This window comes from Thermobia domestica, chromosome 6 (assembly GCF_964235325.1).
Source record: "Thermobia domestica chromosome 6, izTheDome1.hap1.1, whole genome shotgun sequence".
Taxonomy (NCBI): Eukaryota; Metazoa; Arthropoda; class Insecta; order Zygentoma; family Lepismatidae; genus Thermobia; species Thermobia domestica.
Window position 1 is genome coordinate 113,214,407 of NC_137459.1, and position 14,886 is coordinate 113,229,292.

Here is a 14,886-nt window from a genome sequence, read left to right on the forward strand (position 1 = left end):
AGTACGCAATAGGTGATGCAGCTGAGGTCACATGTCATGTGACAGCGGCGAGGAGCAGCATACATATCAACATTCGAACATAAGTTGGGGTAAATTGTAAACATATAACCATAGACTAAAAGTTACTGTAGTACGTTCGTTGGGGTGTAGAACGCTGACCCCCCCCCCCTCATACAGCTTATATAGGTTATAGCAGTCAGGTTGGCTCCTTTATGTATCAAAGCTCAGTACTCACTTCACATAATAACGTGTGCAGCAATAACAAGCGAAGGCGGGTTAGAGCCCCGTAGGGCACGTTGTTTTCTATATTACAATAGAACGGGGAGGCATGTCAATATTTTACATCCTTCGCCATGCGTTATAATGTGCAAAATAGCTTATGTACGGAAACAAAGAATACATAAGTTATCTGTGTAGTTAGAAACAGCGTTACAAAACAACGTACGATTTATTATTATGGAATTGTAATACAAAGGTACTTTGTACTGATCACAACATACACTGTAACCAATAACCGTGAAAATAAGTGCCTCCTACCATGAAAATTATACGGTTTACCGTTTTTCTAAAATAATGGTAGGAGACCGTTTTCCTGTCACATGCTTGTGTCGGGCATGCGCATTGGAGAGAAAAAGCGTGGATTGATGGCGCGTAGGTTCGGATGTACTGTGCTTTGTTATGTTTGGTTTCTTTCTTTTGTTTGTTTGTGTGGTTAGTGTGTGGTTTTCTGGTGTGATATATACAGTACTAGTGTTGAAGATATCCTGGAAATTCAACATTAAGCAAGGTAATGTATGGGAAAGCACCATGTTAATATTTGAACTTTGTTCGGTGACAAACAAAACTTTTAGTTATCTATCGCGGCAAGCAGTTCGTTCCAAAGTGCAACGATGCGAAACCAAGAAGCTGCGGGATGTATAAACTAAAGTTCTTATGATAATGTAGCCAACTACGAGTGCTGGTGAAGCTAGAATTAGAACCACAATGTTGAAATAATAATAATAATAATAATAATAATAATAATAATAATAATAATAATAATAATAATAATAATAATATTAATAATAATAATAATAATAATAATAATAATAATAATAATAATAATAATAATAATAAAAGTGCTTCGTAGTTTACCGTACTTAGTACAGCATTACATAAATTGTGTTGCATCAACTGGAATTTTTCATGTTACAGAAATAAAAGTATACTGTCACTCATGTGTGCCCGAAGGAGGGGCAGGGGGTCGCTCCCATAGCTAATGAAAACGTATAAAATTTCTTAATTCAAATAAAAAAATATCAAATGTAATAAGATATATAGTAACCAGGGAAATGAGTTCCCTAGAAAATTTTCATCGGGCGCCCATGCTGTCATTATTCTTTCTGGATAAATGAATTGAAAATTATTTCTGTAAATGTTTTTATCTTTAATTTTTTTCTGAGTACCTATAATCTGTTCTGGTGTCTTGTTAATACATTTGAGCGTTTAATAAATATGCAAAAGTTCGATACTCTGGAAATTTGGTGACTTTTTTTTTTTTTTTTTTGAGCATTGATGTCACTGTTACATAATTATGCAAACACGCATTTATTAATTTGGGATAGCGGATACTAGATACTGTAGGCAGTGTTGTGAGAAGTCATATGGTTTTACACTTGTTTAGTCGTAGTTCTGGTTATTCTAAGCTGTGTTGTCGGGCACCTGCTTGGTTATCTGAAACCGTAATAATGCGACTAATCTAATGAATCGCTGATTACAATATTTGAGAACTATTAGTCTACTGGTACTCATAGCGAAAATACATGCGATAAAACTAGTCTTAACACTGCAACAGAATAAAAGGACATGAATATTTGTTCCAACTACATTTTCAAAGCGTGCGAAAACTCAGCTATGAAATTCAAGAAGGTTTTTTTTTTTTTTTTTTTTTTTTGGTATGTAATATCGAATCCTCTTCTGGTGTTTTGTTCAATACATGACAAAATTAGTAATTTTGAAAAGAAAAGGCAATGTATGTTCAAGATGATATCAGAACAAGGGTTCGATATTACAAACTATGAATTAATTTCAACTTTTATTCTTAAGGATATTATGCACGTCGTAGATGCAACGCTTCTTTCGTTCATTTTTGTGATTTCTTACGTTAAGTAGTCTTTAACACGAGTGGACCAGCGTGCACTCTAGTTGCATCCATCCAGGAAAACTTATTGCTAGCTAGTGTGTGTACTGATACAGTTTCCAGCAATTCGATGAAACTTGGCTCAATATATATTGCCCAGCAAGAATTCTTACTGGATCTAGCAAGAGGGCACGCTGGACCACCAAGGACCTCTAGATAGGGAATCGGTGTAATAATTACCGTAAATCTTGTACGGTAATTAAACACTTGTGCTTTTTTTTAAAAACGCGATCCCTAAATTTTACGGTAAATTACCGTAAAATATACGGTACCAAATTTGTTTCTAAACACGGTCAATATTATTTTGCTTCTAAATATACGGTCTGCCGTTTTTATGAAAAAACGGTGGTCCGTAAAATTTAGGGTAATCGGATGGCAGCGAGAGTTGACGGTAATCGGTCAGTAAATTTAAGGCGAAAGTTTTTACAGTGTAGATTGGCGCCTCCTTTTTCTCACCACCAGTAATCGTTTTAATGACACACGTTTGCAGGTTATTTGTGGCATAGTACTGTACGCATTTCATCTTAATTTAATGTAGAGGCTGCGGTAGCTCAGTGGTAGAGCATTCACCTCTGCTGCGATGAGGTACTTGCTTTGAGCCCAGGATTCTCAGCTCGCGGCAAGCGGGCTTTCTGTTGGATAAATACAGTGTGCATACGTTTTCTCTGGGTTCTCCCATTTCTTCCCACTTTCTTTTTCATTCTCATCATCGTCGTCTCCTTTAGCCTACCCAACACAACTGTGGGAAGTAAAACTCAAAGATTTCATTTATTTTATATTTCAACGTCCCACGATTGTGCTCCAAAGCTAAGAGAGATAGTGATAGAGATGGATAATAATGGTGTAATGAAAATGTGGACATATGTTTCTTGGCAGTTTTTGCATGGGTTTGTGACATTGTTTCCAATCTGAATTGAATCCATAGCAGTGGAGTTTCAGCACATTTATGAGGGGCAGAAACTGTCGCATGCCCCTGCCATAATGAAGAGGGTGGAAGGTAGGGTCTGAGTCCTGGAACTCCGGACCTTCCCCGAAATCGCTACTTTTATGTAAATTTTATCTAATTTTAGGGGCAATTTTACATAGTTTAATACAATTTATCTTTGTATTGAACTTGGAACCCCTCCGAAATTAATTCCTGTGTACGTTTCTTGTAGGAGGAAACTGGAGAATCCTGGAAAAGCCCACAAACACAGTGTTTTCTCATGTAGGCAACTTTTTTTATGGTAGAGAAGTAGGCATATTGGACTGCGATGACTAAGTGGTAGAACTAGCCTCCGATGCATGGGGTCCATAGTTTGATTCCACCTCCGTCAAGTGGGCAGTGTGAGTAAACATCTTATGTGTGTTTTCTCGGGATTACCTCACTTTTTTCATTACAGTATTTTCGCTCATCATCATCATAACGTCTCTCTGAGCTTCGTAGCATAAACGTGGGACGTTACATACCAGCAGAAATTGTTGCCGTTATTCTGAAGTAGACGGATAATTCTCGAATCTGAACTATCTAGAAGTTGGTACCGTATAATGTTGGAGGAAACGGGAGAATCTTGAGTAAACCACGTCGATGAAAAAGAAAAGTCTTGAGAAAGTGGACAGTGGTAAAAAGGAAAATTTTCAACTGTCTGATGCAGTAGGAATAAGTAACGCATCTAAAGTACAAATTGTCGTGGTATTCGTGGAATTTTCTTGAGTTGAAGTGAAGATTTAAATGTGTTATGTTTTAAACAATATCTATAACTATAGGTGTTTATTTAATATAAATTCTGGGTGTACTAATAGTTTGATTTTTTTTTGCATGTTTATATTTTGTTTATATCCTTTTACGTCTTCTCGTATTTGAGAACCCCGTTTCTGTGCACCGTTTCTCGCTTTTGAGGAAGATATTTCTCAAATCTTTTTGAGAAACGTGTTTCTCAAAATTGGGGTTATACGTCTCATTTCCTGTAGTGTTACTTTCTCAATTTTAAGAAAAAATACATTTTTTCTCAAATTTGAGAAAGCATTTGCACCCTCATAAATGAGACATAATTCCTCGCATTTGAGTTATTATATCTCAAAATGATTTGAGAAAATCGAAATCTCACTTTTAAGAATGTATTACTCGGTGTACAGGTAAGAAACGGATGTTCTCAAATACAAGGATTTTTTTCTCGAATTTAAGAAGCCATTGTATTTACCATTCTCATAGGCATTGATCAACACCAATGTCATCTCTCTGTAACTTATGGTTCCCGAGATATTGCTCCTTAAATCTCCGGAAATCGTCCATTTTTTGTCCAATAACTCGGGAACAGTAAGAGTGACGCGAAAAACTCCATCACTTTCTCAGATAATATTTAATACTCTATCGAACGGAGGGCTGAAAATTAAAAAAAAAAAAAACGCAAATAACAGACAGGCGGACAGACAGACAAACAGACAGATAGACATAGAGAATTCATTAACGAACTTTTAAGTTCGTTGAAAGTCGTTTCTTACAATATATGGCTAAAATATCTCGGCAGAGTTCTTTAATGGAGTCAATCCTTTAACATACTAACAGATAACGGCAACTTGAAGACTTTGGGAAGCAGGTAAACGTAGTTCTAACATTTCTGCCGTGGCAGCACTATACGCACTGTACACACTGCACTCTAGCGACAAAGTCACGAACTTTGAAAGAAAATAAATGGTAAAGCTTCTCGTGATTAAAAAAAAGAGAAAATAGAGAGAAACAAAATATAGCTTTAAAGCGTTACTCTTTTAACTATAGGGTCATTCCATGTCAAATCATTTACTTTTAAAACATGACCGTGCTTCAATGTTTCAAATTCTCTTCATTTTTTTCATACACCAATGAAATTATGCTAAATTATTTTTTTTTTCGATTTTTTGGATGAGAAATGGGTTGGGAAGATTTTTTTTAATGTGAATTTTGCTTTAATTTCACTTTCCGCCGCTGAGCATCATAGAACTAAAATTACTTTTGGGGGAGGAACTAAAACCCCAATAAAGGAGAGTTTTAAAAATGCTAGGACACAATAAAGAGTTAATTCACTGAATTTTAGCTCCGTAAGTTTAACGGCATGCGAGATACTATTTTTTTTTTTCGCAAAAATTCGGATCCTCACTACCTTCTTAGAATATTATGCTTTATAATGAAAGCAATAAAACATCCCTGCTTGGATTAAGGCCTAACTATATACCAAAAGTAATTTCATTTGAATTTGCAATTTGACCGTGATGATCAGGTACACATAGTTACATTCAATTTTTTATATATTAATTTATATATTACAGTTATTCAAAAATGTATTTTTTCCAGTAGTTAGCTCCTCTAAAAACTCCCAGGTCTCGAAAGCCAAGTAGTAGTATAAGTTCTATTGCTATTATTACAATTAAAAATACCAATATCTAAAAGTTCCTGAAGTTCTTTTTTCACTTGGTTAGATATACTCACCTCAGATAGGTAGACAGAAACAAATGGAAAAGGAAGGGAAATGAAGGTCTTGAAAGTAAAACGAAGACAAATTTACCAGTCTCCAGAATATACTGTCTACAATGCAGTGAGCAGAGTGGGTCTTTAGATCATACTGAGTCGGTGGGTCGCAATGGTTCATGGTGGGCGGTGGGTTGCAGTGGGTCACGGTGGGTGTTGGGTCACAGTGGGTGGCATGCTGTTGACCCACGACCCACTGACCCACTCAGAAAACTTGACCCACTTGACCCACTGACCCACCGACCAACTGACCCACTCCATCTCTGGAAAGAACCTCTTAGCGTCAAACGTTTCTGAGGCATTCCCAGCATTACCCTCTCACAAAGTGGGGCTTTGACAGGTATTCAACGGTTACAAGACATCTGGCGAAGGGTTCAACAGGCTGGCGGAAACTACATCGAAGGACTGTAATCTTAAATTTGAGTACATTTGGTTACATGTAGAACACTCAGGGCTCCTCATATTGTACTAGTTAGCATTTGAACTAATTTTGAATAATTGATACGCCTAAAGTGTGCATTTTGCGAGAGGTAAGTACATGAAGTACATCGTGCTTATTATTTCTGAATGGGGATGATCCAAAACTCTTGTTGTATTGACCAAGGGCCAACCAGAGCCCGATCAGAAATAATAAGCAAGATGTTAAGTTTGAATCTTATGTATCTTAATATTCTATTGGATCTGATGTGATAGGTGTTGTTTGTGTAATGTGAATTCAGTGTGAAATTATTCTGTGGGTGTCATGTATAAAAATCGTGTTGACACTAGTGGTAAGCATAAAAACTGGTTTTTCGGTTTTTAGTTTTTAGGAAAATGGAAACATATTTTTGAAGATATTCCGCCGCGGCACTTCAGACACACTACTTTTAATTTATGTCCACATCATCATCAGCTTTTAAGAAAAAGTACTCTTTCAAATGTTCGAACGATAAAATATTTTCGTTCTCCATCTTCATAAAAACAGCACCAATCAAAGTAAAATAGACAACCGGTACATTGCAGTCGTAGTACACTCACTGAATGTATTGATTTGGAGCTGTCAAAATGACAAAATCTTCCAAGAGCATGCATTCAGTACACGTGATTTCCCTGAGGCTGTCCTCATCTTCCAAAAACAGCAAATGGCACTATGATCTTATCAGTTTCTCTGTGTCTCGGTGACTATCGGTCACTGATATATGTACTTTATGCTCCATGTTCCATTCAAAAAAAATCACTTATTGGAAAGAAGCATTTGTTTCTGAAAAAAATCATACATATAGTGTAGTTTGTCAGTGATTTATCTACACCCCCATAACACCCTCCCAGCACACCCCTAAAATTTTAGGACACCCCCGGCAAGTACATTCCTTACACCTCTCCAACTAGGGGGGTGCAATATTAAAAATATTTATTCTCGTTCTTTCTAAAGCCCTCCAGAACTTTGTAGAAAATATTTTAATCGATTTTATTTTTAGGCAGAATGGGAATTTTCGTTCTGCCTAATCTTTGGAGACAGGGAATTCCATGCGAGAAGAAATTTTTTAGGGAAATGCAGCACCGAAAAGCTTGCAGACCGGAACTCATGTATAAAATGGCTGTAGTAACAAGGGCCGGAACTAAATCCAAGCAGTCAAAATGCAAGAAAAATTCTGACGAGGACAAAATCACAGGTGTATTTATTGGATGTACAGTGCACACCCTATATCATTACTTTTTCCTTTCAATTCTCATATATTCTAAAATGTTATTTATATTTTTTAACTGAAATAACTTTTCTTTCTTTTAAAATGCTGAAAACTCAATGAAACATAAAAATGTTATAATAAAAGAGCAGTTTAGCTTTAAATACTTTCACACAATTTAATTGGTTATTGCAATTAAATTAGCGTGTAATATGTCTGATATGACAACTTACCGTAGATATTTAGCTGTGTATGCATAAAAATATGTTTTCTTCCGGAGACCACTACCTGAGTGTTACTATATGTATATACAATTTGAGAAAGAGGAGGGTGCACAACTTTTTTGTTTTCTAATGTCAACGAATCAGTTGTAGATGTAACGGCATGAACTATAAGAAATACACTTTAAACATGCATATACGAAACCCACAGTGGTTGTATTTTATCACACGTGCTTTTGGCGCGAAAGCGTTGGGTTTGGGGGCACATATGGGTCGAATTCCAGGTTACACTGTAGGTTCACGTCTCACTTAGCTTTCATGCTAGAAACGAAGTTACATTCAAAGTCTTCCAAACAAACCAACTAATCTGCATGAGAATTAATGAAGCAAAGTTATTGTCCTTCTCTACTTCTTGACGACAATTTACAGATATTCTGGATAAAGAACGCATTTTATCATTGTGGCTAGATGTTGGTCTATGGAGTTGGTAAGATATAGGAATATAACTAGTATTTCAATAAATGCTGACAATGGATTGTTCTGTTGAAGTTATTTATTTAAATTTGCCATTAAAATTCTGAGAATTACAAGTAAGGTTTCAGTCTTGTTCATATTTCAAATTTAATAAACATAAATATAAAATTGACGTGAAATTATAACTCATAGCTTATGTAGTCAAGTAAGTGACCTTCAAAAATACAATTCTCTTGCTTGTAATAGAATTCCCTTGTTTATCCATGCTATCTTCCTGTTTCTCCTATTAGTTGTATATGCCATACCCTTCCTATATGACACTCAATCAAAAGAAATTATTTTATCATCTTTCGACCAAATGTCAGATATAAGAGAATGGCTCAAGTTGACATTGAAGTGTAACGTTCTTCTTCTTCTTAAATACATTTATATATTTGTGTTCATGCTTTCTGCAAAGATATTACAATATTAAATAAACAAAATAATCAGCTTTGAAAGCATACAAATACCAAAGTATACTGCATTTCACGAAAGCAAGAACACTTGATAACCCACTTAAGAGAATAATCTTGTATGTGTATAGTTAAGTATTGAAGAAAGTGGTTATCTCAAACTCCTTTCAAAAATCATCACAATAACTAAACACAATATGTATAATAATTTCGTATTTTTATAATAATTAGACCAACAACAACTAAACTGATAGACTCAAGAAGAAATATCTCAAATTAAGAATGAATTTAATTTGTAAATATATAATGCTACTCAATACAAATAATATTAATTTCGTTATTTACATTTTAGTATAATCCAATTTATTTATTTATTTATTTTACGTTCTTCATTTACCTACTGTGCGGAAGTATACATGCATGGCAAAATATACACCAAGCCTTGCATGAAAAAGTGATAGAAACACTGCTATAAAAGATCATTTCTACTCATGAAACACAGACGTAAAGTTATGTATTTCTCATTGTACTTTTTTAAAAATATATTTTGCTCCTTTTATTGGACTTTTTTCTTTTAGCATACATGTGTGATAAGATATGTTAGCAGTTATATATCTACTTAACTATCAGTGAAAATAGAGCATTAATTATGATTATGCATTTTTTCCTTATCAGCCATTTATCGTTACCAACAATCATATTGGCTTTTCCTTCTAAGATCACATCAAAATCATTGTCAGTTACTCCGTTAAGGATAATAGAAACTGGATAACATTTGGCATAATGTAACGTATTTCTTATAGCTAAAAAAGTATTTTCGCTGTCTTTTAAGTAGAATATCTGATATTATTACGAGATGAAAAATATCTTGAAAATACTGAAAAAAAAACTGCATTTATTAAGTGCTCTCAAAGATTTAGTAAAGACTTAAAGAAATTCGATTTAAGAAAAATGTTCTCCTAACTAGAAGTATACTGTAGAAAAAGTGTAATATCTATTCAATGAAACGAGTAGCCATACTGGTTATTCGTTTCAAGTAACTTGAAATTGTAATAATTATACTAGAGTTTTCCATAGAAGCATTATTACGTGAATATAAACACCACAATGACTGTCTCTCTTGAAGCTGTTGTGGTTGTCAAAATCACTGTTAGCCACTTGCATTATTTTATTAATATTTACTGTATTTGACCCACAGTTGACAAGCAAATAAATATAGGTTTTCTTTTTTAATATTAGAAATTCAAGCGAACTGCTGAACGTTATTGTCATCACTGCTACTCAACATCAAAAATTTTAATAACTTAACTCCACTGATAACGACTAACAGATCCAGTGTTAAAACAAAGAAGTATCCTACATATATTACCACAAGTAAAAGTGCATTGACACTTCCAATTTTCTACATCCTCCAACGTTAGACAACAAAAATTGCAGTTAAGGTTAATGGTTGAGAACTAAGTAAGGTGCTCTACAAGTGCTCTAGTTTGTTCGAAGGATTGTATTCCCTATGTTGCATTTTCTAAACTTTTAGTTCCAAAACAAATGCTTATAAGACTTCTCGGTTTAAAATCTATCCAATATTCAACGATACCTGGATGGGTGTGAAATTAGACTGAAATAAAGGCAAATAAGCATGTAATTAAAAGTTTTACGCCAAATTAGTTTTATATATGGTGAAATCATTTTACAGCAAACATATTTGATAACCAATTAATCATACAATACCGACAAATTTATATATATATATATATATATATATATATATAGAAAGATAGATAGATAGACAGACAGATAGATAGATAGATAGATAGATAGATAGATAGATAGATAGATAGATAGATAGATAGATAGATAGATAGATAGATAGATAGATAGATAGATAGATAGATAGATAGATAGATAAATCTCATTCACTGCAATGAAGAAAACTTTATTTTCTTTAACACTACAAGTATAAATATCCATCACTTACTGTAAAACGAAGAGTTGTGCTCCCAGCTTTATGAAGAATTTAATATCCTTTTCGCTTTTCGTAAATAATCGTCCGATATAAATTTTAAAAATATTTGGCGATTTGCTAATGAAAATGTGTACGCAACTTCCACAACTAAGAAACAATAGATCACTGTTGCGGTGTAATATGTAAATTAAAAATTTGAGACATCTGTTAAGAATATAAACTGATCATCCTACATTCAGTCTGTAATTATCAGCTGATGTATTTTCTAAAATAACAGATGACAGAAGAAAGAATCCGGGATCTTTACGTTGAGATTCTCAACCTTTCTTGAAGCGAAGTAACGGAAATTGAAGAACTCAAGAAAATTAAATGTGGCATATATATTACTAAACCATTCTAGCAGGCAACCTTATAGAATTGAAATCTTACTTGTCTGGGATGGTTATATTAGCAAACGGGTCAAAAATTACTTTTTCGTAAGTTGTAAATATAGCATGATATACGAGCCAGGCTGACCCGTTTTGAAATAGTTTGTTTCGGAACAGGATGAGAATAGGGGAAACATGCCAAACACGTTATTTTGCTACTGTAAACGCAATTGTCATCATTAATGAAATAAAATATAAATATTCACACAAACAGTTATTGCGACATTTTTAGGAAATGCCAATTCTGGAAACAACGGCAATAAAAACTGGCTCTGAAGTTTCCATCCAGTATTATAATGTGGAGCTGAACAGTCATACTCACATTACTGTACTTTCACACATGTTTTTACTACTATTATAATTATAATCATTATAATAAGGTTTGCGATGTAGCTATAGACAAGGAGGGAGAAATCAGCTGGAAAGAGAAATAAGACAAAGTAAGTTGTGAGAATAGTTAATAAAGAGAGAAGAATACTGATGCTGATAGCAAAAAGAACAAAGAAATTGGTTACGACAATGTCTAAGAATGAATTACCTTATAAGATATACATTGGAAGTTTAATTTCTTGAAGAAGAAAGAGGTGAAGAAGGTGTCACCCTCTGAACGATATGAAGATCGAAAATTATGATTCCTTAACAATGGAGGAAAATTGATTTACTGTAAGGACTGTCAATGGCAGAACATTGATGATAATATGGTTATAGTTATGCTCGTAATAAAAAGACATGATTTGTTTTCTTCATCACGATACATAGTAACGTCGTTTCGTTGGGTAAAGTAAATAAGATCATTTATGCGTTACATTGATATTTTAATTATATATATATATATATATATATATATATATATATATATATATATATATATATATATATATATATATATATATATATATGAATATAGTAAAAATGTTTGAATTTACAACTTTTGGTTGAATAGATGGAATTAGTCGGATATGGCAAACGAAATTATCATTATCGTTATTATTATTACTATTTTCTCTAGCAGTAGCACTAGCAGAAGAAGAAGTAGAAAGTTAGGAAGAATTCCACAATTGCTGGTAAACAGTAACCATACCCATACTAAGAATGTGCCGTATGTATTCATAAATGGTTTGCTAAACACGCTACGTTCCCAGACAGTAAGAATCAAGGTTGGTATTGCTGACGTCATTTTGGTATTTCACCTGCGAAGAAAGTCGTTTCAGCTCTAAGACCGAGAAAAATTGAATATATTTTTCATGTTATTATATATAAAAAGTATCAATATTGCATATGATAAAAAGTTTTTAGTTACCTAAGCGGGAATAGAACCAATGACCCATAGCTTTTAAGACCGACACTTAAGCCACCACTCTTTTTTTAAGTTAACAGATTCACCGAACATGTCTCATTAATATGCTTAACTACTTATCTCTAGGTTTCTACTTAATTTCATTCATTTTTTACTCATTTAACACACTCTTGCAGTAACCTAGAACGACAGTGACACAAGGACAGTTAAAATTCCAAAGGGTCTCCTACCGGGAATCGAACCCAGGACCCCGTACACCAAAGATGCAAGGTCAACCACTAGACCAGTTGGGAAGGCAACTATAAGGTATCACTGTTATGTATTAGTAAAAAGTACTCGATGTGCAGTGTATTTATTAAATTGCACTCTTTAACGAGAGAATGAAGATTTATCTCCGAAGTTTATTCAATGTATCGAATAAACTTATTCATTGTTATCTTCGGTTCCTTATAGTTATTGGATGTATGTCCAATGCTAACAGTTTACACTTAACAGTTAGCAGTGGCTAACGGTTTAATTTCAAAGAAGAGCGTTGGTTGTGTAATATCAAACCTGTAGTTTTGATATTTTACTCTTATGAAATAAAAAGAACCTAACTTCTGCTTATCTATATTTGCAAATTAAATACATAAAATGTGTGGATGCAGCATTGGATGCTGTATTCTTGTGGTATATTTTATATGCCATGAACGCACACTTTCATTTATTTGTGCGATAGTGGATTGGACCCCTATAACGTTTCTGACTGTCTTAGCTATAACAAGAGACAGTCTTGGGATTTCCATACATATTTCTGAATCTTTCGACACTTATGTCTATGTAAATAAGAGTAACCACAATCTAATCAATGTCGTAAACATACGTTATATTACAAGTGCTCTATTAGATTGTTTGGATTAATTGCGTTCTTATTCATTCATTTGATAAATATAATTAATTTACTTTAATCTCAGATTATCTGTTTTTTTTATTCCTTTAGTGTTTATTAATTTTCTTTCAAACTAATGTACTTTCGTTTGCTCATTACTTAGTTAGTGATTATGTTTAAGTAATTTCATATGAAATTTCACTTCGTAGCTCTGCTTATTTATGTTAATTACTTACCATATGGGGTCGAAGAGGATACATTTGGCTCGAACACGATATCACTAAATCTAGTACTATTGAAAATAATTGTCCACTAAAACGAGAAACCGTAAATAAAACAAGGAAAGCTATATTAAGTTGCAATCCAGGTGTGGTGCTCAGGTTTTTGGTGGTCATTTATTGTACATGTCTATAAATTGAGAATATACCTCAATGAGAAAGATTACCGAAATATTATTAATCGGACTATTCGCTAATGCTTTGGTAACAGTCAAATTTGATGCTTTGTACTCACCGTTATCCTTGTAATCGGATCATCTCCATAATAATATACCCACAATCTTAAGGAGACTCTCTCTAATTATTCACGTGTCGATCATGAATCTTCTCTTCCTATCTCGATGGTCTGATGGTTTTCTTCCGCTTAATTAGCAAAGGTTATTTTCCTGGTGAAGTTAATGTAGGGAAATAATTTTCTGACTCAACAAAGTGTAACGTATTGAGATTCATTTCCTACATGATGGAATGTCTTGTGCGTAAAAAAAATAAATATGTTTAAGCCTCCTCGTTTGTCAAGATGTTACGTGATTAAGTCAAACCCTGTTCTTTATTTTCAAACTTAGGCTATGAGTAAGTACAAAATATTATGAATAAACTTAAGCTATGAATAAGTACAAAATACCGTGATTATATTAAAAATAAATAATTATTTTTCCTTTAAGAAATTTTGTGCCACACTACAATATTGTAAATTGTTATGTACGTTAAGATGGCCCTTTCGATGAGATGTGTCTGCAAAGTTGTATTACATTCCTAGGTGATGATCTCTGTAGAATATTTTATCCGGTCCGAACAGAGTCATAGAAATGTCATACACCCCTGCTATCCTTCCCTTGACTTATACGGATTTCTTAAAATATAAGGCAAAAGAAGAAAAGCAATGATGCAGGTCATTGAAGCTTAAGTTACACCTTTCAATGCTGTTTTCTTAGTTCTTGAAAATTTAACACTGGTACGCCTTTGAATGTTGTTTTAGTCGCTTATACCCGTTTTTTGACATTCAACACTTATTTTCCATTCAATGGTGTCTTCTTTTTCTAGGACATATAACTCTGGTACGCCTTTCAATGTTTTATTCGCTGGTGAATGATGAACTCTGGTATTCGTGCACATTTAAATGTTTTTATCTTTCTTCTGGATACGCCTGGACACTTAATACTGATACTTCTTTCAATGTTATTTTTCTTCCTCTTGGACATTTAACACCTATGCACCTTTCAATGTTGCATTCACTATTAGGCTCTTAACACTGGTACAACTTTGTATGTTGTATTTGTTCTTGGTCACATTTTCAACATTGTTTTAGCTGCTCTAGGAAACTTGACAGTACTTATTATCTCTCTCCAATACTTAACACTGTTATCCTTTCAATTATATTTTCCTCCTCTTGTACACTAAAAACTTATTTATGTAGAGAAGAGTAAAAAACTTGCCTTGAATTTTCTGATAGTGTTTCTTAGCACTTTCTAGGATAATTAAATCGCACTACTACATAAGTATAGACGTTATACGCATGTGCAATCCCGCTTGTGAAGTGCATTATTCATTTACCTTTCTAAATCACAGAGTAAGACAATGGAA

General features: G+C 33.7%; 1 long non-coding RNA gene across 1 annotated transcript; it reads right to left on the bottom strand.

The window, feature by feature from the left end:
• Positions 1–8,080: 8,080 nt before the first annotated feature.
• LOC145687717 (uncharacterized) lies at positions 8,081–13,769 on the bottom strand. The gene is made up of 2 exons (XR_014131722.1): positions 13,541–13,769; positions 8,081–10,086 (listed from the first exon to the last, which is right to left on the bottom strand). It is a non-coding gene; the product is annotated as an uncharacterized LOC145687717 (long non-coding RNA).
• Positions 13,770–14,886: the final 1,117 nt, after the last annotated feature.